Source organism: Rutidosis leptorrhynchoides, chromosome 4 (assembly GCF_046630445.1).
Source record: "Rutidosis leptorrhynchoides isolate AG116_Rl617_1_P2 chromosome 4, CSIRO_AGI_Rlap_v1, whole genome shotgun sequence".
NCBI classification, from domain to species: domain Eukaryota; kingdom Viridiplantae; phylum Streptophyta; class Magnoliopsida; order Asterales; family Asteraceae; genus Rutidosis; species Rutidosis leptorrhynchoides.
The window spans coordinates 341,184,869-341,204,651 of NC_092336.1; positions in this window are offsets into that span (position 1 = coordinate 341,184,869).

The following is a 19,783-nucleotide window of genomic DNA, read 5'->3' on the forward strand; positions in this document are numbered from 1 at the left end:
AAATATTTTTAACAAATCTAAAATCTTCATAATCAATTTACAGACTAACTTTTATTCCAACTTTTCATAAACTCGTATTAGATCTATATGAATACTAACGAGATGCCAACCGAGTGTTACTGACGATCACTATTTAGGTCTGAAATCACAAAATATATAATTAATATACTTTATTTAAATATATAGATATGTTTTAAATAATAATTATCATAGTATCATAATTACATTTAATAAGAACAATATATAATATTTCAATTATATATATATATATATATATATATATATATATATATATATATATATATATATATATATATATATATATATACACATACACACATATCTATCCACAAATAAAGGTTCGTGAATCGTCGGGAATAGTCGAAGTTAAATGAATATATAAACATAGTTCAAAGTTTTTGGGACACAACCTATCAGACTTTGCTTATCGTGTTGAAAATACAATATCGTATCGAGAGTTTGGTTTAAAATTAGTCGAAATTTTCCGGGTCGTGACAGTACCTACCTGTTAAAGAAATTTCGTCCCGAAATTTGAATGCGATCGTCATGGCTAACAATAAAAATGTTTTAATGAAGAATATAAGTTGATAAATAGAGTTTTATCACTATTGAGTAATATGAATAAGACAATTCGATTACTCGAAGAGTACGAATGAAGCTATCACTAAATAGTGAAAACGAGAAAGACAAATTTCATCATAACTTTTGACTAGTCATGGTTGAATTTTTGGAGAATAAGGTTTGTCTTAACTTTTGACATTGTCTCGATTGAATTCCGGAATTCAAGGGATTTAAAAAAAATCTTGAAAATCTATAGGATATGATTCTTCGGAATTTATGGAAAATTAGGATCCTCTTTAATTTAATGCGATTATCTGTCTCGATTGCTTTGTCTGGTATCTTCTCTATAAATGAACTTCTTTCATTCCATTATTTTCACCACTCCAATTCTTTCTTTCTCGGTCCATACTTTCAAACGATTGTGAAAATGCTTAATCCCGTTCTGATCCTTGTCCTCATCCTTACTATCGCAACATTCATTCTCCTTTTCCAACTTCCACCAGAGGAATCTACTTTCTTCTACTTCGCCTTTGGGTTATAGTGTTTTTAATTCTCCCGTGTCTTTATGTTGCGATAAACATTGACTTACACGGTTTGTAATTTATGCGTTGTTATCGGGCTTTATATTCTCCCTTATATTTTGAGGCTCTATGCTTTTGTTTTCTTCCGGCTTCTAGTCAAGCGAATAATGGTCCAGAATTTGTAGATATAGAATTTCAAATGATTATAATGTTCTAAGCAGGAAGGAACGTGATAGCACGATTTGATTTTTAAATTTATCAAAATTACTGAATATAGAACTGTCAAGAATATATTCTTCTTGATATGTTCGGAGGTTATGTAGAATGAAAGAGTTATGTAACATGACACATGATGATGGTATAATCTACTGTGAACCATCATCATATTTCATTAGAAACTCAGCATGACTTAGTGTAATATAATCACGTTGGCCAAGCGCATTATATTATACTAACTCATGCTTCAATTCCCAACACTACTCCATAATTCATTCATGATTCATACTTAGATTTTACAGAAGTTTCCAATATAATGAAATACAGGAAACACGAAGAGGTAGATAATTTCGGACATGAATATTTATGAAAATATCCTCAGAAATATCGAAGATATTTATGATGATATTTTGGAATTTCTAAGTTCGAAGGTGGATAAATAAAATTTTTTGCAAGATTTTAACATGACTTCGTAGCAAGATATTCTCTAAAGATTTCATCGGCATTGAATCATTTGAATTCTTTGAAGTCAAACTTATTCTTTGTGATTTGTCCACGGCTTCCTTCATAGTTAGCTCAATTCGTTTTTCAATATCAAATTTTCTATCGAGCGTTCCCAACACTCCATTCTTTATCATCAAACTCTTGGCCATTAGGCCATCTACAATTTTACTGTTTCCTCTGCATTTAATGCAGCCATATCTGAATTTATTGGTTAGCAATCCGAGGTATTTTCAAGAGAATTGTGTTATTAGATGATTGAACGCTGATGGTAATATGGTGAAATATAAAAGGTTCCTCGGTAGCAATAAAGAGCACGCATATATATCAAAGTTATAATAAGGTTGTTTTGAATGAAAAGTTGAAGTTGTCTTGCTGTAGCTCTGACAAAATTGGCTAATTTGAAGAAGAATTGCAAAGTTATTTTGGGTAATAATAACACTAAAGGAATTAGCACAGCTACGTGTTAAACGTTTACTCAGTTTCCGAGGGTTTCTAGGGTGCATAGCTATATGCATATATCTTTCCTTCCGTAGATGAAGTGCAGTTAGTTCATCCTCTTGATTGAGGTGTTTTCAAGAATCAAGAAAGGTTTGAACGCAGATTGGAATCGTCAAGATACAAATGAGATTTAAGATGAAATCAAGTGGCAAACTTGAAAAATTATTTAGTTTCATATGTTATAATCAATATTTTAATCCATTTTAATTGTCCAATAATGGCCATCCGTAGTTGATAGTCCAATAATTGGTTTATATATATAACCTTAGAATTACCCAACGACGTATTGTATACGTATTGTCTTTGCATCAACCCAGAGACGTATTGTAGACGTATTGTCTTAGAATTAACTAAGACGTATTGTGTACGTATTGTCTTAGGATTTATCAAAACATATTGTATACTTATTATGTTAGGATGTACCAAATATTTGAATTAATAAATACGTATCATGACCCGTGTACAACGTATTGTCTCAGAATTAATCCGACGTATTGTGTACATGTGTCCCGATATTTAAAGTGCGTAAAATAACAGAAATTAAATGACGATAAATAAAATTGCGAGAATATAAATTGCGATAATTAAATTGCGATAAATAAAATGTAACCAGTTAGCTAGGAACAGTTAGCATGGATTCTTAACAATATTTCAATTAGTTAATTCGTTTGTTTCTAATAAATTTTATTTTTGTCCAATGTTTTCTTCATTATGCCACTTGTTGGATTCTGATAGGTCAAAATCCAAATATGAAATTGAATTTGAATGGAAATAGTTGTTCTTTGGTGAACGGATACGTATATGTTGGGATTTGAGCAGTATTTGTTAATGACCGTTGAATCAGAACTGAAGAGTGTACCGTGTAACTCATTAATGTGAATTCTAAATATTCCTCGGGTATTACCTACCCGTTAAAATATTTTCACCATTAACAGTTTGTACGAAAGAGCTTTTAATTACAATCTTTATGAAAATATACATACATATATATTTTCTTCTGATGTAATCATGAATTTAATGAGTCAATAAGATATTAAACTCATTTGATTTATCGTTAATACTAGATTACATAATCTCTAGAACTTTAGAAATTACATAATCGCCACGTTGAGGGGAGATAATCGATGTAGAACGATATGTAGAACGAAGATAAAGTAGTTAGAACAATACATAGAACGATGATTATGCTCGAGGTACAGAATGAGATGTTGAGGCGTGTGATCTTGAAACTTGGGTTGTTGGTGGTACTGTTGCTGCCGGTGATGCTGCTGGTGCTTATGGTATTGAGGCTTGCGATGTGGACGTTACTGGTGGTACTGGTGTTGCTGATGGTGCTTGTAATCTTTGCACCATACGTTCCAAAGCCACTACTCGAGCGCGGAGCTCGTTGACTTCTTCTATTACACCGGGGTGATTGTCGATTCGGACGAGCAGATAAATAAAATCTAGAATTTGATGTAGTATATAATCATGGCGAGATACTCTGGAAATGAAAGAGAAAATAGTATTAAGAACAAGTTCGCCGATAAGTACTTCGGGTTCATCGCCAAGAGATGAATTCGGTTAGTGGAAAGGATCGCCTTCTTCGCATCTCCATTGGTTAAGTCGACTACGAACCCATCAGATGAATTAGGGATGGCTGATTGGTTGATTCATTCTGGTGACACTGCTTTCGGAGCTTAGGTGAAACTCCATATCAGAATCCGAGGGGCGTGAACTGGTGGTGAGTTCCATTTTGCTCGGTTAGATAAAGAGTTTTTGGTATGAAATGAATTTCGGATATCGGATGATATTCTAATTGTATAGAATATCTATGTATAGTAAAGAAGATTTTGTAGATTACAGAGAGAATTATGGAAACGTGTCAGACAAGACTTAATGTGATGGGATGTGAATTTGTCTGTACACCGTCTATGCAATAATTGCAAGAAGACGCGTCGAGACTGAAAATGACGAGTAGATATTTTCGACAAATGGTGTTAAGCAAACACTTTTCACAAGCAGACCAGGTTTAAGTCTAGACTCATTAACATAACCTAACAACTACTAGGTCGAAGTCCAGACTCATTAATGCATCCTAACAACTACTAGTTGGATACACTAATGCAAGACCTGGTTCGCTACGACCACCGCTCTGATACCATATGTAACAACCCGTCCTTATCCCCCTGGACGAAGTCATTAACATCTGGTCCCATTGCGAGGTACTGACTTAAATATACCATGAATGACTCCAAATAATATCTTTCAATTGAGCAAATGCACAGCGGAAGACTTAATTCGTACCTGAGAGTAAACATGCTTAAAAGTATCAACCAAAAGGTTGGTGAGTTCATAGGTTTATCATAACAATCATTTCAAAATATTAATAGACCACAAGATTTCATAGTCATAAACATAATGCACTCGCAAGTGTATGTAAAGCATTCTAAGTGGTTGAGCACTTGGTAACCATACTTAACTATTAATCAACGTCGCATATTCCCTTTATTATGAAATCTTACTACACTGTACCAAGTGTAGCCTATAAAACGAAGTACTGTGCAACCGTTGAATACTGGTCTCCAGTCCGGTTGGGGTTGTCAGGCCCGATAGATCTATCAACAGGATTCGCGTTTACAATACCCATGTAAATAGTAGTTACCAAGCTACAGGGAAGTATGCCAGTGGTACAACTCAACGTAGAATGTATTTTTAAGTACTTGTGTCTATTTCGTAAACATTTATAAAAGCAGCGCATGTATTCTCAGCCCAAAAATATATATTGCAAAAGCAATTAGAAAGGGAGCAAATGAAACTCACCATACTGTATTTTGTAGTAAAAATACATATGACGATAATGAATAATGCAGGGTTGGCTTTGTATTCACGAACCTATATCATTTATATATATATATTAACACATATAATCATAATCGAATAAATTTATGTATTATTAGTAGTGATATAAATTGTATCCTTTGTTAAAATAATTTCTTATTAAAGTAGTTTAATAATTTATTATAATATTTATTATTTATGAAAATAGTAACTTACATTAGGGTTTCTAAAATATATAATTATATATTAATTGATATACTTATATTTAACTTAATTAGTATCATTTTAATAATAAAAATATAGTGATACAAAATATTAATGTTATTGTAAAAAAATCTATTTGTAATAATACTAATAAGAATGAAAAATATAATGATAGTACTAATAATAATAATAATAATAATAATAATAATAATAATAATAATAATAATAATAATAATAATCATAATAATAATAATAATAATAATATTAATATTAATTAATGATAATAATAATAATACAAATTAAATTAAAAGTATATACCCATTTAAAGTCTATTCTAAAAAGATATGCCCACGACGGGGCTCGAACCCGAGACCTCTCACTTAAGAACAAACACCCCTAACCACTGAACCGTACGTTCATTATTGAATTAATCTTCCCGTCTAACTCTTTTAATACGTTGATAATTGGCCCAAAGCAAGATTTATAATAGTAATCGGCCCAAGAATTACATTGGATCCACCAAAAATGAAATAGCCCATATAGAATCCAGGTAGTAATCTGTTAATTAGATTTTTGGTAATTGTTTTTAAAAACAAAACTTTAAACAGACAACCCAGCAAACATACACTTTCATCATCATCATCGTCCCCCCCTTCCTCACCTTCGATCTTTATTAGAAACAGAAATAAGAAAGCAGCGAATTGCATCGACATTATCATTATTATTTAGTTTTCTTCACCATCTCTGTGTCATCATGTTGTCATCGAATGACATTCACTAACTAAGGCGATTTGGGGTTCGGTTAACAGTTGAAACCGAAAAAAAAATAGTTGCAGCAGGAGTATCATGATGGAGATGGTGATAGATTTGTGTTGTTGATCATGGTGGTTCAAAATGGTTCTCGGTGGTGGTGGTGGTTAAAATAGAAAAATGTTGAGCAAAAGCAACGATGGTGTTCGGTTGGAGTTATAGGATGTGGTGGAAAATTGGTTTTCGAGGGATGTTGAACTAAAATAGAAAATGGTTTGAATTTGGGTCGTGTAACTCAAGGAGGTAGAATATGTGATGACCCGAGAATTTTCGTCTAAATTTAAACTTTAATCTTTATACGATTCCGACACGATAAGCAAAGTCTGTAATATTGAAGTCTCAAAAACTTTGAACTGTGTTCATGTATACATTGACCTTGACTAATCCCGATGATTCACAAACTAATGTGTAAATAATTATTTGAATATATATACACATAAGATAATAAAATAGTTATAAAACTGAAAACTATATATAAAGATATATAATTTCTCTAAACAATTATTAGGTATATGAGATTGTATATAAAAAGTCTAAACATCATATGTTATTATAGATTAGTGAATATTGTATAACATACAATATTAATAGATTAAATGAGATTACAAGTTAAAAATATAATTATTATACAAAAATTATTAACATTACTTCATTAAGATTATTAATGTTAATATTAACATCAGTATTATTAATATTAATATATTATAAATATGGAAGTTGATATATTTAAATTGTTATAAAATTATTATTACTAATATTATTATTGTCATCATTAATATAACTATTATTACACTTAGTAACAAGATTATGATTTTGGTCATTATTATTATCTTTATATTCATTATTATTATTATAGTTATCATAAAAATAAATACAAATTTATTAATATTATCAGTAATATTATTATTATCAATGTTAAAATTACTATTTTGATTTTTACTATTAGTGTCAGTATTATTATTATAATTAATATTGAGAGTAATATTATTATTGTAGTTATATATATAAGATTAATTATGATACATAAATTTAGATATATATACATATATATACATAATAAATATATAAAAACAGATAAATATATATATATATATATATATATATATATATATATATATATATATATATATATATATATATATATATATATATATAGATACTGAATTATACAGATACGTTTATGATATATATATATATATATATATATATATATATATATATATATATATATATATATATATATATATATATATATATATATATATAGGATATTAATACATAATAATATCATTATGTGTATTAATACATAAAAATCAAAAATCAGAAAAAGGGATTTGGATTCAGATGAACGTACCCATTAATCTGTACATATTTTTGTTTCTATCTTCAAGTTGTTACAAATAAAAATCAGAAATCGTACCTTCAGTTTCCTGTCACTTTCTATTTTATTTTTTTTTCTTTAAACTTCCTGTTCCTGATGGAAGCAACTGTTGACACAATTGCACTACAAAACAATTGAAATTGATTTCCTACTGTTATATGAATCTTTCACAAACACATTATACATATAAACACTGTAATTGGTGAATGAAAGAGGGAGACATAAAATAAATAAAACCCGGTACCCCTGTTCTTATGCCATTTTACAAAAAGCTTGATTTTAAAACGATTATCAAAATGTAAAAATGCAGATAGGATAGAAATCCTTTGGTGAAGAGTTCTGCAAAATTTCAAAACTCAATTTCTAATATCGACTTCAAATTTTGGAAGTCAATTTTTTTTTAGAAAAAGTCAAACATTGTTATTCATTGAAATTCGAATTCAGTGTTATGAATTAAGTGAAATTGAGGTTTGAGAAAGATTATAGGAAAGTTTTAAAACATATTTCGTGTAGGAATCTTAAGCTAAAATGTTCTTAAAAATCAAAATCAATATTTTTTTTATACCGTGACTATTACAGCGGGTTTTTTTTTCTTATTTTTTTTGTTTAATTTTCTGTTTTCTCGTTTTCTGTTAATTCAAACCTTCTTCATAGACGTTTTTGTTCCATTTACAAGATACCAATCTTAATTTAAATTAGCTATTAGGGTTATGGTTGGTCGTTTGGAATTTTGATGTTGAAGAAGATGGATCAAATAAGTAAGGGTTATATAGATATGGTAAGCAAATCAAAACAGAAAGATGATACAGAGCAGACGGTTAGGGGAGACAGTGGTGAACGAGGGGTCGTGAGTTCGAGTCTCGGCATGGGTGGTTTACTACTTCTTTTTGTTGCTTTTAAAGGTAGTTCAATTATTAACTTATTATTATTATTATTATTATTATTATTATTATTATTATTATTATTATTATTATTATTATTATTATTATTATTATTATTATTATTATTATTATTATTATTATTATTATTATTATTATTATTATTATTATTGTTATTGTTATTGTTATTGTTATTGTTATTGTACTATTATTAAGTATTAGGAATATTATTGTTATTATTATTATTATTATCATTAGTATTAGTAAAAGTATTATTTATATAATTATTATTATTTTAGTATTAATATCATTGTTAGGATTTTGATTATTATTATTAATTAATATTATTACTACAAGTATTATAATTATTAATACTATTATTACCACTAATATAAGTAATTACTATTATTATGATTAAGATTACGAAATGAAGTTATAGAAACTCTTATTATTAATTTAGAAATTTAACATGAAAATCTTGATTATAATTAACATAAGTATTAATATTATCATGAGAGATGAAATTGCTATAATAATTATTATTAAGTATTATGTATTACTATAAAAATTATTATCTTCATTATCATCATTAATAAACTTTTCATTAAAAACTGTTATTATTATAATTATTCTTATTGTTATAAGTACTATTATTATTACTATCGTTACTTTTATCATTTAATGATATCATAAACATTATTATCATTATTATTAATACTAAGTATTATCATTATCATTTTTATCATTATAAATATTATTTTAGTATCATTATAACAGTTATCATAATAAACAAATAATATATATATATATATATATATATATATATATATATATATATATATATATATATATATATATATATATATATATATATATATATATATATATATATAAAGATATATTTAATAATTATGACATAACAAAATTTTAAATTAAACATATGAACGAATATATAAAATATAGATATTAATAATTTAAATATAATAAAATTAATAAAGTTATATATATATATATATATATATATATATATATATATATATATATATATATATATATATATATATATATATATATATATAAAGTTGATTGAATACAATTATGTATATTAATAAATATACAAATGATATAGGTTCGTGAATCCGAGGCCAACCCTGCATTGTTCCGTTGTTCAATATAGTCATATGTATTTTCACTACAAAATACATTAGGTGAGTTTCATTAATCCCTTTTTAAATGCTTTTGCAATATATAATTTTGGGACTGAGAATACATGCGATGTTTTTATAGCTGTTTTACCAAATAGACACAAGTAATTGAAACTACATTACACGGTTGAATGATCAAAATTGAATATGCCCTTTTTTATATAGTCTGGTAATCTAAGAATTAGGGAACAGACACCCTAATTGACGCGAACTCTAAAGATAGATCTATCGGGCCCAACAAGCCCCATCCAAAGTACCGGATGCTTTAGTACTTCGAAATTTATATCATGTTCGAAGGAGGATCTCGGAATGATGGGGATATTCTTATATGCATATTGTGAATGTCGGTTACCAGGTGTTCAATCTATATGAATGATATTTTTGTCTCTATGCATGGGACGTATATTTATGAGAACTGAAATATGAAATCTTGTGGTCTATTAAAATATCGAAATGATTATTATGATAAACTAATGAACTCACCAACCTTTTGGTTGACACTTTAAAGCATGTTTATTCTCAGGTACTAAAGAAATCTTCCGCTGTGCATTTGCTCATTTTAGAGATATTACTTGAAATCATTCATGACATATTTCGAAAGACGTTGCATTCGAGTCGTTGAGTTCATCAAGATTATTATTAAGTCAATTATAGTTGGATGTATTATGAAATGGTATGCATATCATCAACTTTCAATGAAATGAAAGTTTGTCTTTTCAAAAACGAATGCAATGTTTGTAAAATGTATCATATAGAGGTCAAGTACCTCGCGATGTAATCAACTATTATGAATCGTTTATAATCGATGTGGACTTCATCTGGATGGATTAGGACGGGGAGTTTCAATTGGTATCAGAGCGGTGGTCTTAGTGAACCGAGTCTGCATTAGTGTGTCTAACTGATAAGTCATTAGGATGCATTCGTGAGTCTGGACTTCTACCGTGTCTGCATGTCAAAAGTTTTGCTTATCATTTTTGTCAGAAATCATTTGTTTATCATCCTTAGTAAATTACCTGCTTATTATTCTTAGTCTAGACACATCTTATTGCATTGACTGCATGAATAGTGTATAGATAAAATTCATATCTTAGCGTATCTGCTAATTCATATCTTAGCGTATCTGTTATTGTTATCTTTACCTGACAGCTTCCGTAGATTCCTCCGTAACTTATGAGATTTTAGTATTACTTATGCATATGTAAATTATGTATTGCAGGATACTAATCTACATCCTATAATCTATTTCTTATCGAAAATCCTTCATCTGATCGTACGAGATGAATCCTTCAACTAGTTCGAGTCCCTCGGATTTCGACAGCTATTCCGATAGTTATCCCGACAGTTATTCCGAATGGATAGTCATCTAAGCTCCGGAAGCAACGTCAGCAGAATGAATCAACCAATCATCCATCCCCAATTCATCTGATGGATTCGTAGTCGACTTAATCAATGGAGACGCACAGAAAGCGATCCCTTCCATTAACCGAATTCACCTTTTGGCAAAGAACCTGAACCACTTACCGGTGAACCTGTTCGAAACACCATCTTTTCTCTCATTTCCAGAGTATCTCGCCACGATTATATACTATACCAAATTCTCGATTATATTTATCCGCTAGTCCGAACCGAAAATCACCCCGGTGTAATAGAAGAAGTCAACGAGCTTCTCGCTCGGGTAGTGGCTTTAGAGAATATGGTGAAAAGGTTACAAACACCAGCAGCAGCACCAGCAGCATAACCAGTACCACCACCAACGCCAATAGTACCATACCACCGCCAAGAACAACCGCATCGCAAACCTCAACTTCACAATCTGTCACGCGAACATCAACGTCATACGCACCATGGATACCAAGGAGTACCAACAACAATGAACGATGAAGTATTGATCCATAACTTCATTAAAGAAATATTCCGCGAAAAGAAATATTCTGCGAAGAATATGTGGTTTCTAAAAGTTTTAGAGATTACTTATTTTAGCTCAAATCGAAAATCAAATGAGTTTAATATTATATTGACTCATTAAATCCATAATTACGTCTGAAGAAAATATATATGTATATATACTTTCATAAAGATTGTGATTAAAAATTCTCTTGTACAAACTGTTAATGGTGAAAATATTTTAACGGATAGGTAATACCCGAGGAATATTTAGATCTCACGTTAATAAGTTACACTGTATATTCTTCAATTCAGATTCAGCAGTCATTAACAACACTGCTTAAATTCACACATATACGTATCCGTCTACCACAGAATAACCATTTCCATTCAAATTTCATATTTGGATTTTGACCTATCAGAATCCAACAAGTGGCATAATGAAGAAATAATGGACACAATAAAAACTGATTAGAAACAGACTAATTAACAATATGAAATTTTTTTAAGAATCCACGCTAACAAAATCCTAGATAACTGTTCCTAGTTAACTGTTTATTCCGTATTACATTTTATTTTATCGCAATTTATTTATCGCAATTTAATTATCGCAATTTATTTATCGCAGTTTATTTATCGCAATTTATATTCTCGCAATTTTATTTATCGTCATTTAATTTCTGTTATTTATTTTACGCACTTTAAATCTCGGGACACGTATACAAGGTTTTGACATATCATATCGACGCATCTATATATATTATTTGGAATCACCATAGACACTCTATATGCAGTAATGATCGAGTTCTCTATACAGGGTTGAGGTTGATTCTATAATAATATATATACTTTGAGTTGTGATCGAGTCTGAGACGAATACGGGTCACGATACATATTAATTAATTCGAATTTTATATATTAAACTGTATATGAATTATTGGACTGTCAATATGGACTATCAACTGTGGACTAATAATATTGGACAATTAAAATGAATTAAAATATTGATTATAACATATGAAACTAAACATTTCTTCAAGTTTGCCACTTGATTTCATCTTAAACCTCATTTGTATCTTGACAATCCCAGTCTGCGTTCAAACCTTTCATGATTCTTGAAAACACCTCAATCGAGAGGATGAACCAACCACACTTCAGCTATGGAAGGAAGGATTTATACATATAGTTATGCACCTAAAAAAAAAAAAAAAAAAAAATTCTCGGAATCTAAGAAAATGTTAACACGTATCTATGCTAATTCCTTTGGCGTTGTTATTACTAAAAATCAATTTGCAATTTCTTTCCAAATTAGCCAAAATTGTCACAGCTCCAGCAAGTTAACTTCGACTTTTCAGTCGGACTAGCCTTACTAAAACCTTGATATATATGCGTACTCTTTTATTGTTACTGTAGTGACCCGAACTTTTCCATGTTTATATATATTAATTGAGATTGATGTTTACATGATTAAATGTTTCCAACATGTTAAGCAATCAAACTTGTTAAGACTTGATTAATTGAAATAGGTTTCATATAGACAATTGACCACCCAAGTTGACCGGTGATTCACGAACGTTAAAACTTGTAAAAACTATATGATGACATATATATGGTTATATATATAGTTAACATGATATTATGATAAGTAAACATATCATTAAGTATATTAACAATGAACTACATATGTAAAAACAAGACTACTAACTTAATGATTTTGAAACGAGACATATATGTAACGATTATCGTTGTAACGACATTTAATGTATATATATCATATTAAGAGATATTAGTACATCATAATATCATGATAATATAATAATTTAAAATCTCTTTTGATATTATAAACATTGGGTTAACAACATTTAACAAGATCGTTAACCTAAAGGTTTCAAAACAACATTTACATGTAACGACTAACGATGACTTAACGACTCAGTTAAAATGTATATACATGTAGTGTTTTAATATGTATTCATACAATTTTGAAAGACTTCAATACACTTATCAAAATACTTCTACTTAACAAAAATGCTTACAATTACATTCTCGTTCAGTTTCATCAACAATTCTACTCGTATGCACCCGTATTCGTACTCGTACAATACACAGCTTTTAGATGTATGTACTATTGGTATATACACTCCAATGATCAGCTCTTAGCAGCCCATGTGAGTCACCTAACACATGTGGGAACCATCATTTGGCAACTAGCATGAAATATCTCATAAGATTACAAAAATATGAGTAATCATTCATGACTTATTTACATGAAAACAAAATTACATATCCTTTATATCTAATCCATACACCAACGACCAAAAACACCTACAAACACTTTCATTCTTCAATTTTCTTCATCTAATTGAACTCTCTCAAGTTCTATCTTCAAGTTCTAAGTGTTCTTCATAAATTCCAAAAGTTCTAGTTTCATAAAATCAAGAATACTTTCAAGTTTGCTAGCTCACTTCCAATCTTGTAAGGTGATCATCCAACCTCAAGAAATCTTTGTTTCTTACAGTAGGTTATCATTCTAATACAAGGTAATAATCATATTCAAACTTTGGTTCAATTTCTATAACTATAACAATCTTATTTCAAGTGATGATCTTACTTGAACTTGTTTTCGTGTCATGATTTTGCTTCAAGAACTTTGAGCCATCCAAGGATCCATTGAAGCTAGATCCATTTTTCTCTTTTCCAGTAGGTTCATCCAAGGAACTTAAGGTAGTAATGATGTTCATAACATCATTCGATTCATACATATAAAGCTATCTTATTCGAAGGTTTAAACTTGTAATCACTAGAACATAGTTTAGTTAATTCTAAACTTGTTCGCAAACAAAAGTTAATCCTTCTAACTTGACTTTTAAAATCAACTAAACACATGTTCTATATCTATATGATATGCTAACTTAATGATTTAAAACCTGGAAACACGAAAAACACCGTAAAACCGGATTTACGCCGTCGTAGTAACACCGCGGGCTGTTTTGGGTTAGTTAATTAAAAACTATGATAAACTTTGATTTAAAAGTTGTTATTCTGAGAAAATGATTTTTATTATGAACATGAAACTATATCCAAAAATTATGGTTAAACTCAAAGTGGAAGTATGTTTTCTAAAATGGTCATCTAGACGTCGTTCTTTCGACTGAAATGACTACCTTTACAAAAACGACTTGTAACTTATTTTTCCGACTAGAAACCTATACTTTTTTTGTTTAGATTCATAAAATAGAGTTCAATATGAAACCATAGCAATTTGATTCACTCAAAACGGATTTAAAATGAAGAAGTTATGGGTAAAACAAGATTGGATAATTTTCTCATTTTAGCTACGTGAAAATTGGTAACAAATCTATTCCAACCATAACTTAATCAACTTGTATTATATATTATGTAATCTTGAGATACCATAGACACGTATACAATGTTTCGACCTATCATGTCGACACATCTATATATATTTCGGAACAACCATAGACACTCTATATGTGAATGTTGGAGTTAGCTATACAGGGTTGAGGTTGATTCCAAAATATATATAGTTTGAGTTGTGATCAATACTGAGATACGTATACACTGGGTCGTGGATTGATTCAAGATAATATTTATCGATTTATTTCTGTACATCTAACTGTGGACAACTAGTTGTAGGTTACTAACGAGGACAGCTGACTTAATAAACTTAAAACATCAAAATATATTAAAAGTGTTGTAAATATATTTTGAACATACTTTGATATATATGTATATATTGTTATAGGTTCGTGAATCAACCAGTGGCCAAGTCTTACTTCCCGACGAAGTAAAAATCTGTGAAAGTGAGTTATAGTCCCACTTTTAAAATCTAATATTTTTGGGATGAGAATACATGCAGGTTTTATAAATGATTTACAAAATAGACACAAGTACGTGAAACTACATTCTATGGTTGAATTATCGAAATCGAATATTCCCCTTTTTATTAAGTCTGGTAATCTAAGAATTAGGGACCAGACACCCTAATTGACGCGAATCCTAAAGATAGATCTATTGGGCCTAACAAACCCCATCCAAAGTACCGGATGCTTTAGTACTTCGAAATTTATATCATATCCGAAGGGTGTCCCGGAATGATGGGGATATTCTTATATATGCATCTTGTTATTGTCGGTTACCAGGTGTTCACCATATGAATGATTTTTATCTCTATGTATGGGATGTGTATTGAAATATGAAATCTTGTGGTCTATTGTTACGATTTGATATATATAGGTTAAACCTATAACTCACCAACATTTTTGTTGACGTTTTAAGCATGTTTATTCTCAGGTGATTATTAAGAGCTTCCGCTGTCGCATACTTAAATAAGGACAAGATTTGGAGTCCATGCTTGTATGATATTGTGTAAAAACTGCATTCAAGAAACTTATTTTGTTGTAACATATTTGTATTGTAAACCATTATGTAATGGTCGTGTGTAAACAGGATATTTTAGATTATCATTATTTGATAATCTACGTAAAGCTTTTTAAACCTTTATTGATGAAATAAAGGTTATGGTTTGTTTAAAAATGAATGCAGTCTTTGAAAAACGTCTCATATAGAGGTCAAAACCTCGCAACGAAATCAATTAATATGGAACGTTTTTAATCAATAAGAACGGGACATTTCAGTTGGTATCCGAGCGTTGGTCTTAGAGAACCAGAAAATTTGCATTAGTGTGTCTTATCGAGTTTGTTAGGATGCATTAGTGAGTCTGGACTTCGACCGTGTTTTCTTTAAAAATGATTGCTTAACATTTTTGTTGGAAACTATATATTTTTAACATATGAATATTATGTGATATATTAATCTCTTAACGTGTTTGATATTATGTGATAGATGTCTACCTCTAGAACAAGTCCCATTGACTCACCTAATAATAATGAAGAGTCAAATGTAAATTGGAATGATTTGTGGACTGATTCACAAGTTCCCGAAGAGGAACCGGAAGAAGAGTCGGAACCGGAAGAAGAATCGGAACCGGATGAAGAAATAGAACCGGTGGGGGAAATAATAAAACGGTTAAGTAAAAGAAAATCCTCAACCAACCGACCAAAGTTAATTATGGTCAATGGTGTTTCCGCCAAGGAAGCAAAATATTGGGAGGATTACCAATTCTCCGATGAATCGGATTTCGACGAGAATTCCGATGATGTTATAGAAATTACCCCAACTGAATTTAAAAAGGCAAAAGAAAATAATAAGGGAAAGGGCATAAAAATAGAGAAATCTAATTCCAACCCCGATGAACTTTATATGTATCGTCAACCCCCGAAGTCCTTAAGTTGTAACAACGACCCGGGAACCTCTAAACCACCAGGTTTTTCTAAACCAATGTGGACAACGACGGCTCGTATTAGGGGAACATCATATATCCCTAGAAACTTGGCAAAACGAACCAAAACCGAAGAAGAAGAAACGAGCGAGTCGGAATAAGATAGTTGTATTCGTGTGGTGTAATATATGGAATATAGTGTTCTTATGCTTTATGATATATGTAAAAATTGCTTGTATTAATAAGTATTTTTTTTATGAATCTAACTCTTGTCTATTTTACAGTTTAAAAACACAAAATGGATAGACAACCCAATATTTTAAGAGACCTACCCGGAGACATGATTGATGAAATCTTGTCTAGAGTCGGCCAGAATTCTTCGGCACAACTATTTAAGGCGAGATCAGTTTGTAAGACATTCGAAGAACGTTCCAAGAATGTCTTGGTTTATAAGAGACTTTCGTTTGAAAGATGGGGGATATCACATTGGGAAACCCATAAGTTACGATGTGTTTACTTTGACGCATATATTGCGGGGAACCCAAATGCTATTTTACGCAACGGGTTAAGAAATTATTTTGACTCAATATATCCGAATATTGGACTTCGTGATTTAGAAAAAGCGGCTAACATGCAACATAAAGAAGCATGTTATGCTTACGGATTAGTAATGTTCGCTTCTCACCAAAGTGAGAACAAGAACATCGGGCTACAACTATTAAACAAAACGTTTCCTCAAGTGACGGAGTCGGTAATTGGGGTAAGAAATGAGGTTTTTAGATTATTACGGGACTGTTGGACATTACGTAACCCTCGTCCCTTTGATGACGTTACAACACGCTGTCTTATCAACGGCCATAACGGTTATGTTGCACAAGACCAAGGATGGGAAGTAGTCCTAGTAAAACCAGAATGCATGACTTGTTTCTGGACGTATGAATAACGTGTCTTTATTGCCTTTGCCGAACGACTTGTGTACTAGCTAGAATTGTCTTCACAACTATCTTGTATCAAAGTTATTGTGTGCTATATTTCATGCTTTATGTAAAATAAGCGGTATTGTAAGTTTGTAAAATATTGTATAAAAGTTTGAACGCGAAATATTATTACAATCAGTTTTTCATATAGAATTGTAGTAGTTGAATTGTATATTAGCTACTAAGTATGAACTTAACGGGTAGGTACTACCCGAATTTAAACTTATAAAACGCTAATATGAAGAAAAAGCTTTTATAAATGAGTTCATATTATGCTACGAAATACTATTAACTACTCTTAATATTCTGTATGATTAACTTGTTCCATTTAACTATTTTGAAGGAAATGGCACCGACTACTCGACACACCGTGAATATGAATGAAGAGGAATTCCGTACTTTTCTAGCTTCAAACATAGCCGCAGTACAGGCTGCGCTACATACCAACAATAACCTTGGATCTAGCAGTACAGGAAATCGTGTAGGATGCACCTACAAAGAATTCACTGCCTGCAAACCTTTGGAATTTGATGGAACCGAAGGACCGATCGGATTGAAACGGTGGACCGAGAAGGTTGAATCGGTGTTTGCCATAAGTAAGTGTACTGAAGAGGACAAAGTGAAGTACGCTACGCATACCTTCACAGGTTCTGCGTTAACATGGTGGAATACCTATCTAGAGCAAGTGGGACAAGATGATGCGTACGCACTACCGTGGTCAGCATTCAAGCACTTGATGAACGAGAAGTACCGTCCCAGAACCGAGGTCAATAAGCTCAAGACAGAACTTAGAGGGTTACGAACCCAAGGATTTGATATTACCACGTACGAAAGACGATTCACAGAATTGTTCCTATTGTGTCCGGGAGCATTCGAAGATGAGGAAGAGAAGATCGACGCGTTTGTGAAAGGATTACCGGAAAGAATCCAAGAAGATATAAGTTCACACGAGCCCGCCTCCATACAACAGGCATGTAGAATGGCTCACAAACTAGTGAACCAGATTGAAGAAAGAATTAAAGAACAGACTGCTGAAGAGGCCAATGTGAAGCAAGTCAAAAGAAAGTGGGAGGAAAACGGTGATAAGAATCACCAATACAACAACAACAGCAATTACAACAATAATCGCAACAATTATCCCAACAATCGCAACATCAATCGCAACTACAACAAACGGCCCAACAACAACAACAACAACAACAACAGCAACTACAACAATCATCCCAACAACAATAATAACCGCAACAACAACAACAATCAGAAGCAACTATGCCAAAGGTGTGAAAAGAATCACTCGGGGTTCTGCACCAAATTTTGCAACAAGTGTAAAAGAAATGGTCATAGCGCGGCGAAGTGTGAGGTCTACGGACCAGGGGTTAATAGAACGAAAGGAACAAATGGTGTCGGAACGAGTAATGGCGGAGCAAGTAGTGTCGGAGCAAGTTATGCCAATGTAGTTTGTTATAAATGTGGAAAACCAGGCCACATTATTAGAAATTGCCCGAACCAGGAGAACACGAATGGACAAGGCCGTGGAAGAGTTTTCAATATTAATGCGGTAGAGGCACAGGAAGACCCGGAGCTTGTTACGGGTACGTTTCTTATTGACAATAAATCTGCTTACGTTTTATTTGATTCGGGTGCGGATAGAAGCTATATGAGTAGAGATTTTTGTGCTAAATTAAGTTGTCCATTGACGCCTTTGGATAGTAAATTTTTACTCGAATTAGCAAATGGTAAATTAATTTCAGCAGATAATATATGTCGGAATCGAGAAATTAAACTGGTTAGCGAAACATTTAAGATTGATTTGATACCAGTAGAGTTAGGGAGTTTTGATGTGATAATCGGTATGGACTGGTTGAAAGAAGTGAAAGCGGAGATCGTTTGTTACAAAAATGCAATTCGCATTATACGAGAAAAAGGAAAACCCTTAATGGTGTACGGAGAAAAGGGCAACACGAAGCTACATCTTATTAGTAATTTGAAGGCACAAAAACT